Here is an 11,841-nt window from a genome sequence, read left to right as displayed (position 1 = left end):
ATCATATCACTTTGCGGCCTCACGCACGGTATCCCCACGGGTGTCGCCTTACCTTTGCCCGGGACCGTTTGCGCCTTTTGGCACACGTATATGATAGTGTCGCTAGCATCCATATGACAAGGAGCCCGGGCTGACATGGCTAGTCGTAAACCCAAAGTGGCACAGACTTACAGGGACAGGCATCCATGACCCAGCATCGAACGTGTCGGTCAGCAGTGAGTGAATCCAGGCTGTAGCACTGGGCTAGCAGGACTCCGGTGAACCGGGTTGTAGCGGGCTAACAGGACTCCGGTATCCATCGCGTGACATTTCCCGGAAGGAACAGACACAGGAACGAAGAAGGACACATGCCGGCCAGCCTAAGTGTTCCGGAGCAGTAGCAAGCTACCATGGCTCGGTGGAAACACTAGGAGACATTTCCCGGTAAGGGAGGCTACTAAAGATAAACAACTAGATAGTCAGATCCCACACATACCAAGCATTTCAATAACATACACACAATATGCTCGATATGTGCAAACACAACATGGCATCACAACATGACTCTACGACTCAAGTATTTATTCAATAGGCTCCGAGGAGTGAGATATTACAAACATGAGTCTCATGACCCAACATTCAGAGCATACAATTCAAAGCACAAGCGGAAGCTAATATGTCTGAGTACAGACATCTATAAATGAAAAAGGCTTGAAAGCCTGACTATCTACCAGATCCTGCCGGGGGCACAAGATCGTAGCTGAGGTAACAAGCTAAACGCCGAAGTCCGTGTGGAACAACTAGCGAGACAGAGGTCTCTCTGCAAAACATAAATTAAGCAAACGTGAGTACAAATGTACCCAGCAAGACTTACATCAGATCTAACTACATATGCATCATTATCAACAAGGGGATGGTGGGGTTTAACTGCAGCAAGCCAGCTTTGACTCGGTGGCTATCCTAAACTACGACTGCAAGTAACTCCTTTTGAGGTGGCGCACACGAGTCCACATATTCATCATATCAATACACCACTATGGATCCGCTCCCGTCTCCCTACGAGAACGCCATCCATAGCACTCACACTTATCTTGCGTATTTTAGAGTATCCACTTTCACTTGTCTATGAACTGATATAAGCAACCCAGAAGTCCTTTACCGTGGACACGGCTATTCGAATAGATGATATTAACCCTGCAGGGGTGTACTTCTTCATACATGTTTCCACCACTTAGCGTCTGCACACGACATGTGCTCGACAGACTTCAAGCGAAAGCCGACGTGGGTGTAGACCACGACCTACCTCAACACTCAAGTCTCTAGTCCAGGTTTATCGCCTATTCGGGTTCCATCCATGAGGAGATCCGGCCGGAGTTTCGCTCACAGCCCCAAATGATGTGAACAGGGTTCCGTGACACCAAACGGACGCCCGGTATACCCGGCCACGTGCCTACCGCATCACAGCCCACCCCTACGGTCAGCGCTGTCCACGGCCTCCAGCATACTACAAACACCAGAAACTACTTGCAACTCCTGGACAGAGGACAAGGGTGAATAAGAAGTCGAGCGGGGTCATATTTTAGGGCCCAATGCATGGTAGTAGCTGAATCATGGATCACAAACACAGAACTCGGTTCCTGAGGACGGCTTCAATGAGACAACCCACCATGTACTCCTACATGGCCTCTCACCGATACCTTTTACCAAATCATGTTCACACACTTAGCTCACACATAGTAGGACATGTTCACACACCTCTGATTCATCCCCGATGAATCAGACCTGACTCAACTCTAAGCAGTAGCAGGCATGACAAACAAACATGAATGAGTAGGCACAACAGGGCTCAAACAACTCCTACTCATACTAGTGGGTTTCATCTATTTACTGTGGAATGACAGGTCATGCAAAGGATAAAGGGGTTCAGCTACCGCGGCAAGTAACAGATGAATCATTGTTGTCCTAATGCAGTAAAAGAGAGCAGGAGCGAGAGAGTAGGATTGTATCGGAATGAACAAGGGGGTTTTGCTTGCATTGAGTCTTCATCAGTGTCAACGATCACATCGTCGGTACAACGTCTACCGAGGGGGAACAACACTGGCAAACACAGAAGAAACACGATCAATGCAATGCACAATATGATGCATGCTATGACATGGCAATATGAATTTGTTTTGGGCTAGTGCATCTAGCTATGATTTAAATGAAGTTGGTTTGAATACATGATTCAATTTCCAACTCCATATATGATTATTTAAGTGCCCTTTATTTGTTTTGTCCAAAACAGAGGACAAACATTGTTCAAACATGCACGAAAATGGTACAGATGGATTCCTTGAATTTTTCTGATAATTTTTCATATATAAATTATTTAATTTGGAGTTACGGTTGAATTTCTATGAATTTTAGAAGTTTTAGGCATTTCCTGGAATTTCCTGAATATTTAGAATTAAAATAATACCAGAAAATGATTTATGGCGTCAGCCCCACGTCACTGTGACGTCAGCAGAGTCAACTGGGCTGGTCCGGTCAAACCTGACCAGTGGGGCCCACTGGTCCGGTCAAAGCTGACACGTGGGGTCCACGGCACTAACACTAATTTAACAGAATAATTATATTAACCTAATTAAGCGCAGGGGCCCACATGGCAGTGGCTCTGGGGGTGTTTAGCGGGGTTATTAGCACGAATTAACCGGCGCCACGTCAGCAGGTGACGCCGGCGACCACAGCAGCGGCGGGAACTCGCCGGAGTTGGTCGAGGCGGCGCTACAGTCTGCGGTTGGGCACCCTCAGGGCACCAGGAGGGAGCCCGTGCTCCCGCGCGTCTAGGGGCGCACACAGCTGGGCACAGGGAGGCCGGGGTCGACGGCGGCGACCAGAACGATGGCGGCCGGAGCTACGGGTTCGAGCGGCGCGGGGCTGCAGCTTGCAAATGAACAAGCTAGGCGGTTGGGAAGCATCTGCGGGACGTGTCGAACTCGTCCAGGTGCTCTTCATGGTCAGCAGGGGTCGCTAGCAACGGCGAGCTTCACGGCGGCGGCAGCGAGCTCTCGGCCATCACAGAAACAACGGCTAGGGGATGCAATCGATGGTGGGGAGAGGGGGAGAACGAAGAGGAGCTCACAGCGGTGAAGGGGAGCAACTCGGTGTAGCCGGGGATGCGCTGAGGCCGCAAATTGACCGGAGGGGACCGTCGGATCCGGAGGTTGAAGATGGCGCGTTGGCGGCGATGCAGGGCTTCCGGAGGGTCGTGGATCGGTGGGGAGGAAGAGGGGGTCGAGGCGGAGCTCTTGGGCGCATCGGCGAGGCTAGGGGTGGCCGGTGGCCACGGGTACGGCGACGATGACGGCGAGCTCCGCTCGGTGGTGTGCGCGAGAGGGGAGCAGAGGAGGGGTTGGGGTCCAGGGGGGAGAGAGGAGAGGTGCAGGGGGCGAGGGGGAGTGCGTGGCTCGCTCGGGTGCCTCCAGCGGCGAGCAGGTAAGCAGGAGGTGGCCGGAGCTCTCGGGCGCGCGCCACGCCTCGCCTCTGCCTACTGGCAGAGAAAGACGACAGGGGGGGAGTAGCGGTGGCGGGCTGGGCCGGAAGTGTTGGGCCGTCTAGGTGGCTTCGGTGAGCGCCAGGTGAGTCCAGGTAAGTTTCTGTTCTTTTTTTTTTATTTCTGTTCTGTTTTGCTTTTTTTTAATACTTCTGCAACTTTGTTGAATTAAATAAAATACTTAGGCAACTCCAAAAATCAACAAACTACTCCTGGTCCATAGTTGGATTATTTCCAACATGAAACATTTTAGTTGGGAGATATTTGAGCATTTAAATATTTTATATAATTTTAAATGCCCAAATTCAAATATTTATGATTTAATTCAAAAACCCTAGGATGGCCTAGGAAAATGTGCACCACTTTTGGCAGAGGTTCTGAACCAAGACAAAAATGATGGGCATTTTAGAAGGGCATTTCAGGTTCATTGAAAAAGTTTTTAGTAAACCCTAATTGGATTCAGAGGGGACTGGGGGTTCTGTCATCCCCATTTCAGGTTTCTGATGAAAGAGTAAACATGATGCAACACTCTAATGCATGGCTAACTAGGATGTGACAACTCACCCCCACTCAAAAGAATCTCGTCCCGAGATTTGGGTTCCTCCAGAAAGAAGGCGGGATACTCAAGTCGAAGACGATCCTCCCTTTCCCAAGTTGCTTCATCGTCAGAATGGTGCGACCATTGTACTTTGAGAAACTTGATATTATGACATCGAGTGGTACGCTCGGCCTGATCGAGGATACGAATGGGGTACTCTCGATATGTAAGATTATCTTGGAGATCAAGCGTTTCGTGGTCCACTCCACGGATAGGATCCGAGAAGCAACGCCTGAGTTGAGAAACATGGAAGACATCGTGGACTCTGGAGAGGTGCGGAGGTAGTTCCAACTGGTAGGCAACTTCTCCTTGTTTGGCGAGAATGCGAAAAGGTCCAATGTAACGAGGAGCCAATTTGCCTTTGATACCGAAACGATGGGTTCCCTTCAGAGGGGTAACCCGAAGATAAGCCTTCTCGTCAACCTCGAAAGTCATAGCCTTATGTTTTCGGTCATATTGACTCTTTTGACGAGATTGGGCTGTTTTCAACTTTTCACGAACGATGCGAACTTGTTCTTCTGCTTCCTAAATCATATCCGGGCCAAAGAATTGTCTTTCCCCGGTCTCTGACCAGTTAAGGGGTGTTCGACACCGTCGTCCATAGAGAACTTCAAAAGGGGCTTTACTGAAGCTAGATTGATAGCTGTTGTTGTAAGCGAATTCGGCAAATGGAAGGCACTTCTCCCAACCCATTCCGAATGAGATAACAGAGGCTCGAAGCATGTCTTCTAGAATCTGGTTGACGCGTTCCACTTGACCACTCGACTGAGGGTGGAAAGCGGTGCTAAAGGAGAGACGGGTTCCCATAGCATTTTGGAAACTTTCCCAGAATCGAGAGGTGAAAATACTTCCTCGATCTGAGTTAATTTCCAAAGAAACACCATGGAGAGACACTATCCGGGAGATGTATAAGTCTGCCAATTGACTAGCGGTTATACTCTCACGAACAGGTAAAAAATGGGACACTTTGGAAAGACGATCAACAACGACGAAGATAGCATTATTCCCTCTTTTGGTCCTGGGAAAACCGGTAATGAAGTCCATACCAATTTTATCCCATTTCCATTTTCATCAGGGTTTTACCAACATCCGTGTCAAGGATCCTGGCAACACATCATACTACCATGGTGAATGATGATGGATGATGCAGATGCAAAGGAAGATAACACTTTCTCAGATTTCACCTTAGCGAGGCCAAGGAAACAAAATCTGGATGATCGACCGAGAGACACTTAGCACTCCGCTTCTAATATTCTCCTTGATGTGCTAGCGTAATTCACCCATAGATATGGTTTGATATCTAGAACATCAAGTAAAAGGTCGGACTTCGGGATCTCAAAAATCCATAGGGCAACTAGGGAGTAAATCCTACGAAATCCCTATGGGGAGGTGGCCAACTTCTTCAATCAAGATACTACAATAATAGGTCTTTCGGCTGGGAGGTGCTGGCCACGACATCCACTTTATCAGTTATCGAGGGACCAATATTATAGTTCTTGGGAAATGTTCCAAACCATCATATCTGCCTGAGATTCAGATCTGGTTGGTGTCAGGATATTCCAGACTCATCGAGTCTAGGAAGAAAAACGAAAGTTTGAAACACAAATCGACGAGAAGACGTTGCGGGATTCTCGGGGAATGAACTACGATAGTAAGCTCCAAAACATGAGCTGGTTCTGCTACGCACGTGTGAACACGATGTTCCAGGCAAACATGATCACAGGGTAGTCTTACAATAAAACACTACCGAGTTCTGGTAGGGAACCATCATTGAGGATATCGAAGTTCTTTCATAAGTCCGGATTAGCTCTTATGAAGGAACTCCTTCTCCTTGAACAAATCAATCAGTGGCTTGGTGTGCTAGGGATACATATAGATTGAAGGTTGCAAGTCTTCAAACCACAGAATTCTTCGCACGTGTGCATGACTGACTTGCGATGATTCCAAAGGAAGCAACATTGACTTTCTCGAGTCCACGGCGGCAACTTGCATCAAATGCACATGAACTAGAGGGAGTCACTTCTTACATCCGAACATATGCTTCATGAGCTAGCATGAACAAATGCTTTCAAAAGTTTCCAACACTAGCTTAATGTTCAGCAAAATTATGGAGAAGACAAGGATGTTGTCAATGGGCACAACAACAATTCATCTGGGTTTCCTTTTAAAAGGAATTCCATAGTTAAGTGAACAAGTGATAGCATTGGTCAGACCAAAGATGTAATGGTGTATGCTCGAGGGATCAACCACGAATAAGACAACATTACGAGCATCGTTGGTACTGATTTGATTTGACGATAGCCCACACTCAAATCAAAGGATTGATAAGACAATAGGTCCAGCAACTGATCACAGGGACCAATCGATGAAGATATCATCTTTCTTCAACACACACTACACAAGAATATTCCTTTGGAACAAACTAAGTTAGGCAAGCTTTTATCTTCCGATTCTCCAAGTTGTTGTCTAGCTTAACCAACTAGCTCAGGGATATCCAACACGGATTCTTGGAGAAAGGGTGGTTTACAGGATAAACCGACTTGATCACGAGCTCAACATAACAGTCAGGTGACAACCTGGTGATACTTTCGAGAAGATATCCGGAATATCACGAACCACCGATATGTTACTAAGATCGAGGACAATCCTGCTTTTCAGGGCAAGACGATATGATCAATAGGGCAAGGATTTGAAATAATCCTAACTCATCGATCGAGGAGTGAACCAGGAGAATGGACTAGGTAGCACGATCAATCTTAGGATGATGATGCACTAACCAACATGCTAAGAATGAAATTATTGTCCTTTAACTACCAAACAACGGAGTTGCTAGCAGTATTGATTTCACACACCACGATTCACTTGTCAGCATTCCGGTTACGATAACACAGGAACCGAGGAATGAACAATGATGGTGAGAAGTATCGCTGTGTCAAGAGTTCATAGGATGGTGTGCAATTCCCATGACATTCTTGATATAAAGATGGTAATACTCCAAGGTAGAACAGAGCAAAAGCTGGATTGGCATTTTGATCTGTGGAGTACAATGGTTTTGACCCAATCTTAGATATGGATGAGGTACTAGAGTTTGTTTCTCCTAGTCATTCCGGAATAGAATGGCTTGACGGACCACAAGAGTAATAGGTATCGATGAACGATTGCACGCATACTCTTGACTAAGAATTTATAAACGAGGGTCAGAAGACAACTAAAGAGGGACAACTCAAAGGAACATACGATTTTCTGAGTTGTGGATGCATGGTTTAGCATGTTGAACCAAGTTCAACATGTTTCTTCCGGATAACCCATGCAGAAAGGTAGAACTGGCAGAGCCACAATATATAATGGAGAACTCATCAAGAATAATCCTGTTGTGATATTTCAGTTCAACGAGGAACTTCTGCCATAAGTAGTTCATGGTATTTGGAAGAAGAAGATACCACGGATTTCAAGGACTATCGCAAAGGTTACTAATATCCTAAAGGCACTAGCAATTACTATCAACATGAAGTAGGTAGAGTGAATCTCGGGTTCAGAACCCAGGAATAGAATACCTACTACTAAGTAGCATCACGAGATGCTTTCGAGAATGATGGCCAGAATCTTCACACTGAGAACACAAAACGTTGCTAGATTTCTAGGTGACTCCCTAAATACCTAGGGTCATAATAGTAACTCCAACATAAATGTCAAGGCAATAGAATACCTCAACTCAACAATTAGTGTGATTGAGCTGGCATAAAGGAACATCGAAACCAGAGGGAAAGGATTTTGCAAATGCATCAGACTATTTAGAAACCTGGGATGACTCGGACAGCATAACGGCTGTAAATGCTCAGAAAAGATTTGAGACATTCACAAAAATGGTGGCATAACCACTCAGAAGCACAATATCACAGTTTCGAGATCAACAATTAACATACGGAAGCAGTAAAAACATGAACAGAGGCTTAAGTCCAAAAATCTTATAAGTCTACGGATTAGTAACACGTGATCCTGATAGAAAGAAGAGATAGCCTAGTTCTTAATCCCCGTAGAAGAGAAGATGATGACTCAGATCAGAAGGCATAAGGTGTAAGGAGTAAAAAGAGCCTTATGTTCCATCCCACAATCAATTCCCTTATATAACTAAAGAATTTCTAGACTCAACTTCGACCAGTTTGGCTTGGTAATCCTACAGGCAGTCAAGCTCTGATACCAACGCTGTCAGGACCCCGACTCAGTACCACATCGATCTAGCATGTAACACATCATATCACTTTGCGGCCTCACGCACGGTATCCCCACGGGTGTCGCCTTACCTTTGCCCGGGACCGTTTGCGCCTTTTGGCACACGTATATGATAGTGTCGCTAGCATCCATATGACAAGGAGCCCGGGCTAACATGGCTAGTCGTAAACCCAAAGTGGCACAGACTTACAGGGACAGGCATCCACGACCCAGCATCGAACGTGTCGGTCATCAGCGAGTGAATCCAGGCTGTAGCGCTGGGCTAGCAGGACTCCGGTGAACCGGGCTGTAGCGAGCTAACAGGACTCCGGTATCCATCGCGTGACATTTCCCCGAAGGAACAGACACAGGAACGAAGAAGGACACATGCCGGCCAGCCTAAGTGTTCCGGAGCAGTAGCAAGCTACCATGGCTCGGTGGAAACACTAGGAGACATTTCCCGGTAAGGGAGGCTACTAAAGATAAACAACTAGATAGTCAGATCCCACACATACCAAGCATTTCAATAACATACACATAAATATGCTCGATATGTGCAAACACAACATGGCATCACAACATGACTCTACGACTCAAGTATTTATTCAATAGGCTCCGAGGAGTGAGATATTACAAACATGAGTCTCATGACCCAACATTCAGAGCATACAATTCAAAGCACAAGCGGAAGCTAATATGTCTGAGTACAGACATCTATAAATGAAAAAGGCTTGAAAGCCTGACTATCTACCAGATCCTGCCGGGGGCACAAGATCGTAGCTGAGGTAACAAGCTAAACGTCGAAGTCCGCGTGGAACAACTAGCGAGACAGAGGTCTCTCTGCAAAACATAAATTAAGCAAACGTGAGTACAAATGTACCCAGCAAGACTTACATCAGATCTAACTACATATGCATCATTATCAACAAGGGGATGGTGGGGTTTAACTGCAGCAAGCCAGCTTTGACTCGGTGGCTATCCTAAACTACGACTGCAAGTAACTCCTTTTGAGGTGGCGCACACGAGTCCACATATTCATCATATCAATACACCACTATGGATCCGCTCCCGTCTCCCTACGAGAACGCCATCCATAGCACTCACACTTATCTTGCGTATTTTAGAGTATCCACTTTCACTTGTCTATGAACTGATATAAGCAACCCAGAAGTCCTTTACCGTGGACACGGCTATTCGAATAGATGATATTAACCCTGCAGGGGTGTACTTCTTCATACATGTTTCCACCACTTAGCGTCTGCACACGACATGTGCTCGACAGACTTCAAGCGAAAGCCGACGTGGGTGTAGACCACGACCTACCTAAACACTCAAGTCTCTAGTCCAGTTTTATCGCCTATTCGGGTTCCATCCATGAGGAGATCCGGCCGGAGTTTCGCTCACAGCCCCAAACGATGTGAACAGGGTTCCGTGACACCAAACGGGCGCCCGGTATACCCGGCCACGTGCCTACCGCATCACAGCCCACCCCTACGGTCAGCGCTGTCCACGGCCTCCAGCATACTACAAACACTAGAAACTACTTGCAACTCCTGGACAGAGGACAAGGGTGAATAAGAAGTCGAGCGGGGTCATATTTCAGGGCCCAATGCATGGTAGTAGCTGAATCATGGATCACAAACACAGAACTCGGTTCCTGAGGACGGCTTCAATGAGACAACCCACCATGTACTCCTACATGGCCTCTCACCGATACCTTTTACCAAATCGTGTTCACACACTTAGCTCACACATAGTAGGGCATGTTCACACACCTCTGATTCATCCCCGATGAATCAGACCTGACTCAACTCTAAGCAGTAGCAGGCATGACAAACAAACATGAATGAGTAGGCACAACAGGGCTCAAACAACTCCTACTCATACTAGTGGGTTTCATCTATTTACTGTGGAATGACAGGTCATGCAAAGGATAAAGGGGTTCAGCTACCGCGGCAAGTAACAGATGAATCATTGTTGTCCTAATGCAGTAAAAGAGAGCAGGAGCGAGAGAGTAGGATTGTATCGGAATGAACAAGGGGGTTTTGCTTGCCTGGCACTTCTGAAGATAACATTGAGTCTTCATCAGTGTCAACGATCACATCGTCGGTACAACGTCTACCGAGGGGGAACAACACCGGCAAACACAGAAGAAACACGATCAATGCAATGCACAATATGATGCATGCTATGACATGGCAATATGAATTTGTTTTGGGCTAGTGCATCTAGCTATGATTTAAATGAAGTTGGTTTGAATACATGATTCAATTTCCAACTCCATATATGATTATTTAAATGCCCTTTATTTGTTTTGTCCAAAACAGAGGACAAACATTGTTCAAACATGCACGAAAATGGTACAGATGGATTCCTTGAATTTTTCTGATAATTTTTCATATATAAATTATTTAATTTGGAGTTACGGTTGAATTTCTATGAATTTTAGAAGTTTTAGGCATTTCCTGGAATTTCCTGAATATTTAGAATTAAAATAATACCAGAAAATGATTTATGGCGTCAGCCCCACGTCACTGTGACGTCAGCAGAGTCAACTGGGCTGGTCCGGTCAAACCTGACCAGTGGGGCCCACTGGTCAGTGTCTCAGGTCTGGATTGAGTGAATGACAGGTGGGACCGGTCAACGATGACTGGGCCAGAGTCAAAGCTGACACGTGGGGTCCACGGCACTAACACTAATTTAACAGAATAATTATATTAACCTAATTAAGCGCAGGGGCCCACATGGCAGTGGCTCTGGGGGGGTTTAGCGGGGTTATTAGCACTAATTAACCGGCGCCACGTCAGCAGGTGACGCCGGCGACCACAGCATCGGCGGGAACTCGCCGGAGTTGGTCGAGGCGGCGCTACAGGCTGCGGTTGGGCACCCTCAGGGCACCAGGAGGGAGCCCGTGCTCCCGCGCGTCTAGGGGCGCACGCAGCTGGGCACAGGGAGGCCGGGGTCGACGGCGGCGACCAGAACGGCGGCGGCCGGAGCTACGGGTTCGAGCGGCGCGGGGCTGCAGCTTGCAAATGAACAAGCTAGGCGGTTGGGAAGCATCTGCGGGACGTGTCGAACTCGTCCAGGTGCTCTTCATGGTCAGCAGGGGTCGCTAGCAACGGCGAGCTTCATGGCGGCGGCAGCGAGCTCTCGGCCATCACAGAAACAACGGCTAGGGGATGCAATCGATGGTGGGGAGAGGGGGAGAACGAAGAGGAGCTCACAGCGGTGAAGGGGAGCAACTCGGTGTAGCCGGGGATGCGCTGAGGCCGCAAATTGACCGGAGGGGGCCGTCGGATCCGGAGGTTGAAGACGGCGCGTTGGCGGGGATGCAGGGCTTCCGGAGGGTCGTGGATCGGTGGGGAGGAAGAGGAGGTCGAGGCGGAGCTCCTGGGCGCATCGGCGAGGCTAGGGGTGGCCGGTGGCCACGGGTACGGCGACGATGACGGCGAGCTCCGCTCGGTGGTGTGCGCGAGAGGGGAGCAGAGGAGGGGATGGGGTCCAGGGGGGAGAGAGGAGA

The sequence above is a fragment of the Triticum dicoccoides genome, chromosome 6B, assembly GCF_002162155.2.
Source record: "Triticum dicoccoides isolate Atlit2015 ecotype Zavitan chromosome 6B, WEW_v2.0, whole genome shotgun sequence".
NCBI classification, from domain to species: domain Eukaryota; kingdom Viridiplantae; phylum Streptophyta; class Magnoliopsida; order Poales; family Poaceae; genus Triticum; species Triticum dicoccoides.
Note: the sequence above shows the minus strand (reverse complement) of the source record.